Genomic DNA, 5,319 nt, shown 5'->3' on the forward strand with positions numbered 1-5,319 from the left:
CACGGTGCTCAATGACGTGCATACATGTTGGATACTGTGAGAGTGTTACGGTATGACAAAGCTGAGTGAAACTTGCTCATCGCCCTCCTCACACGCCTCTTTGTCCTCACGTCTGCCACACTCAGGTACGCGTTCCCACTGCCCCGCGGCCTCATACACCTGCCTGCACTGCTGGAGGAGTGTCATGTTTCAGCTATGAGGCAACATCCGACCAATGAACGACGGTGAGAACGGTTAGGGAGCGTGGTGGGAACTCTCCTCCCATCTCTCCTCTCTCTACCTGGGAACCGGCGCTGCCTCAAGGAGGGGCTAGTCAGCCGTCGTCTGAATGAACTCCAAACAAAAACCCTCAGCAACAGGTGAGTTACACGAGTCAATGTTGGTTTTTCTGTAGTCTATTCTTCTTCCCTCCCCCATCATTATTTTTCATTCATGGCTGGCACGCTGCTTTACATTTTGGCAGGATTGAAAAAAAAAGAAAGGACACACAGAGAGAAACAAAACAGTCAAAGTGTGGGAACTTTTCCTTGTTCCTTTTTTCTTCTTCCAAGAGCTTTTATCAGTATTAACTCTGCTTTCACAGGTATTTGTGCACCTGTGGCACTGGATTAGTGGATCAGCTTCTTCATTGTGTGCAAAAATAAGCCCTGCCAGTTATTTTTCATACCAGGTTTCTGCCTCAAACAATATTTAATCCTGCAGTGAATAGTTGTAAGAACTTAGACTTTTTTTTTTTAAGCGAACTGTTTTCCTGTTTCACTTCAACAAGCTGCTTTAAGGCAGAAAGTCAAGAACTGCTGATGCAAGTGCTGTGTTCAGTCATTGAATCAGTTTGACTTTTGCGCGCGCACACACACACACACACACACACACACACACACATAAAAATATGTATTGCTCTTATCTAAAAGATTTTTGAGGGCTCATTAAAGGTAAATTTCCAAATGAGCCAATGAATCCAACAGTGCCTCCCTCAGTACGGGGACGAGTAATGCCCTGATGAGAGAGCACCAGCATTACGTTTTTGTGTGTTCAATGCTAACAGGTGAGAAGCACATTAGTTATTTTTCACGATATTTAATTCAGCATCAAACACAACATAAAATAGAGGTATGATTAAACCCCATAGAAGCAGTCTAATCAGCTGACACCAATCAGCTGCAGGGGTTCAGCAGTGCAGTGGCGTTTCACTCCATAAACGTACACATTGTCTCATCTTTTGTCAGTGTCTGGACAGGTCTGTTTACAAAAACTCATCCTTCCGCCTTGACGAATACTGGGTGTGCATACTGAGGATGTCACAGCAACCACTGCACAGTGGATTTTGCCGTCTCAGTGTTCCATCACCGGGCTGGACTTCTGTGTACACATTTAAGGGGCCTCCATGGTTTGTCCTATGATGTCCGTCAGACACTGTACCTGGATCAGCTGGTCAACCAGCGTCGGTGTCATCCATGCAACTGCAGCTCATTGAGGCTTCGTCTGACAAGTTGTCAGCTGACTGAAAACATCCAAGTCATCTAAGGGCACGAGGCGCCTCTAAAGCCCGAAAGACCTGGTCATTGCTCTCATTCCGTCATGAATCTGCCGCTGCAGCTTCTCCACCAGCACAGTCTGTTATTTATTACCAGGTATAATGAAGTTTAATTTAAGGTTATTGCTGTGTTACCATGCATATTTATTTACAACTCCATCTCAGTTTATTAGAGATTGTGAAGACCTGCCACCCGCTGCAGAGTCCAGCATTTGTGTGTTCCGAACTGCCCCCTGATGTGGACTTTCTCCTGCTTTAACAACACCAACCATCACCCACCGTGTGACGTTGTTGAACTGGGAAATTTGTGCGTCCACCGTGAAAATGTTTCCTAATTGATTTTCATTTGCGTTGCTTCCACAGTGCTGCCTTGAACCTTTAACACAGTGTGGGCGTTGAGAGGTCATGGCTGCAGTTGTTCGCTGGATGATGTCATATTGCAGTCCAGCAAAAGTTGAATGAATGAAAGGATGAAGGCTTTATTTTAACTATGTGAAAAAAAGAAGCAAATAATAGTAACAGAAGGGTAAGGAAGAAGCGTGAACCTATTTGATTCTATCAGTCTCCACCACTCAGTAACTAATAATCATCAGCTGATTTCATATTTATATCTTATCCTATTTCAAAACATCAGTTTCAGATATCTGTGAGAGCGCCTGGTTGAACCCCCCCTTCTCCCTGCACCTGCAGAAAACCAGATTTTTGTTACCGCTCTTTGAACGCTGAGATGTTTGTGTGTGCTGATGCTGCTGCCGGCCATCACCTCCACCACTGCGAGCTGATAGCAGGATAGACACCTACGTGTGAAAGAATCTTGCCTCCTCTTTAACTGCAGCCCCCACTGAGCTGCACCATCCACTTGACTGCCCAATAAAAACAAGTAAAAGGCTGACATTGCACTTCATTTAACACTGCATGCCCCTCACTCTGCCTCCTACTTAGGCCATTGTCACCCACAGGGACTTGGCTTTGTTGAGAGGTTCATGTTGTCCATAAACCAAAACTCCAGACAACAATAGATGGGCAGCTGTTTCCTTGGCACACAGTGAGTTTGTGTCCTACAAGCAGGTGCTTTCTCATGATGTAATTTTACTGGAAGAGAACTAGCCTGTGTTTCCAGGTGACTAATGTTATCCCATCTCCATCATGTTTTATGAGTTTCTCTTTTTTAAGCTGAGGAAACTCTTGGATTTCTTCATCAAAGGTGGATTAAACGCATACAAATTAGCAACACAGTGGGGTATGTAATTATGACACTCTTCATAAGACTATAAACTCTTCTGTTCCACTTAATCCCTGACTCTAAAATACTGAGAGATGCGGTTAACGAAAATTCATACATTTCAGTGTATGAATCCAAATTATACCCAAGCAATTATTTAAGATATCCAAAAATTCATCCAAAAATGTGCTTTGAAACTTGAAATTCGTCACAAACCGGGGCAGGACAAAGCCATTAAACAGTGTCAGAGCTGAGTGTGTAAACTGCTCAGTTGATTTAGCCTGGATGAGGAGGATGTGCACTCTGTAGAGGATCATTCACAGTGAAGTGTCAGGTGTTAAGAGTCAGGTTTTGTCCGGCGAATCCCCAAGGCAACACTCACTGTGGGCAACGACTTCATCCCACATGCTGGCTGGGCTTTTGACTCTCTGTGAGAGGAGAGTCCGCAGAGAGGAAACATGGGAAGCTGAGGAGCCACAAACCCACAATGATCATTATTTGGACACAACCGAGTTATTCTTGCCCATAAAGAAAAAGGTCTGGAAGTTTGTGAAGGAGTTACTGTTCTTTGTATTTCCGCTATTTTTGTAACTTCCTTTCTCTATGCAGTCGTGAAGACTATAACCTTGGTATCAGCAGCAGAGGAGACAAACAGTCTATTTACTCTCTCAAGCTCTAATGCTTTCAAACTTTTCATCCCATTTTTCTTTATCTTCCTTACTGTTTCTCTCTCCTCTTTTTGTTCTGTCTTTGGTTTACAGCAGGCCCAACAGGGAGAGGGCCATGTTTGCCCTCTGTCTCACCAGAGGGGTCCGGCAGAAAGGTGGCAATCACAATGAGCAAATATGTTCATGCAAAGCTACTGAAGGGAACTGTGGGTTGTTTGTTGGCGTAAGCAGGACAGGATGGAGATTTGAAGGTGCCCCCTTTTACAACAGTCATATTTCTTTTATGTGCATGTACTCCCTGTGGTGATGCAAAGCCCTTTCTCTTCTTGCACTGCAGCTCTTTGTCATCCTGAGTCGACCAGACAAGCCTCAGACCTCCCGATCCAGTGACGTAGAGAAGCTTTGTGATTCAGACACCATCTCAGCGTGTCCTGCTACACATCATATTAGTTCATTACTAAATTTAAACCACATGGCTGCAGTGTTTCATAGCATCAGATGGAAAGATTGTACCTTGCATCATGTAGTCTTTACATTATGGGGATTTTCTTCTTTCTGACAACATAGATCAGCAGCTGGTAACCATTTAGCCCAAATGGGCGTCAACTACAGTTCTTTATCATTCACAACAATTTCCATCAGCGATGTATTTTTCGCAATATATTGCAGGTCAAGTTTTGTGTCAAGCAAAACTGGTGCTGTTTACAAAAAAACATTGATAGAGAGCTCAATAAATTGAAGACATCATAGACCCATACAGTCTGACTCAAGACCACCAGGACTTGCAGATTTTGTTCCAACTCTCATCCAAAAGGCTTCCTCAGTTTTGACGCTGGTGATCCACTGTACTACCTAATCCAGGGAAACTGACAGCATTCCAGTAAACAGGATTCCTTTTGCCGACTCTTCCTCTGGCGCCGTCATCCAGTTAGAATTTAATTTCAACCCCCAAACCAGTGGTTCCCAAATGCATTCATTCCTGCACCCCTGACACATTCAGCCCCCTGCTGGCTTCCCCTTCTTCACTCCTCCACAGATGGCTTGAGGGACACCAGTGGCTTGGCTAACATTATGCAGCACAGGAAGCCCATGAGGAGATAGTTTCAGCGTCAGGACTTGTTCTTCAGCTGATGCACCACTTCCACTGACAGTTTCTGCTTGGTGCATGCGGGGTGAGGTTGTCTCAAACATTTTCCCATTAATGAGCAAGAAAGGCAGCATCTTGGGTGCTAAATGGCCTTATTTTTTTTTCCAACTCAGGATGAAATGGAATGGATACCCCAGAGGACCCACTGCCCTACTCAGACTCTGATTGGCCAGGACAGCTTTGTAATGTGCTGGTACAAGGTGGCCATGATGAACATTATACCTGTTAATCATGAGCACATTAACAACAACATTGCTGTCATCCTGATGTTAGCATTTACCTCAAAGCTTCACCGTGTCTTCGGTGTAGCCAGCAGTAAAGCAGCACCTGCTATCATGAGTTCTTGCTATGTTGTCAGAATCAGGAGGGAACTAGAACAATCAGTCGAGCTGCATGAACCAGGTGAAAATGTGACCTACTGACCCCGCCGCTGTTAACCTGCAGCACTAAACATCCTGAAACCGCCAACAACTGCGTCTGTCATCACATGCTTGACAACAAGGACAAGGCTGTTATTTACCTGACCCCAACTGCAGTCAGGAGCTTCAAGCATGAGTTCTCCCCCGGCTTGTTTGGTCACTGGCACAGATCGGACAGTGCAGTCTGACTGGTCCTGTTGTCTGCTGCAGCAGCAGGACAGGTCTGCTCCTGTCCACTCCGCCGCCCAGGGGCCGTGTATAAACGATATGTAGGTGCAAAAAAACCATGCATATGCAATTTCCTGCATACTTCTGGTGTTTGTAAAGGC

At 44.9% G+C, this 5,319-nt stretch overlaps 1 long non-coding RNA gene across 1 annotated transcript; it reads left to right on the forward strand.

Annotated features, from left to right (window-relative positions):
- Positions 1–250: 250 nt before the first annotated feature.
- Positions 251–5,027, forward strand: LOC147256500 (uncharacterized). Its single transcript, XR_015117764.1, has 4 exons — positions 251–359; positions 3,518–3,675; positions 3,762–4,596; positions 4,685–5,027. It is a non-coding gene; the product is annotated as an uncharacterized LOC147256500 (long non-coding RNA).
- The last annotated feature ends 292 nt before the right edge of the window (positions 5,028–5,319 follow it).

This window comes from Aulostomus chinensis, chromosome 9 (genome assembly GCF_037954235.1).
Source record: "Aulostomus chinensis isolate RoL2024-O1b breed Wild chromosome 9, RoL_Achi_v1.0, whole genome shotgun sequence".
NCBI classification, from domain to species: Eukaryota; Metazoa; Chordata; class Actinopteri; order Syngnathiformes; family Aulostomidae; genus Aulostomus; species Aulostomus chinensis.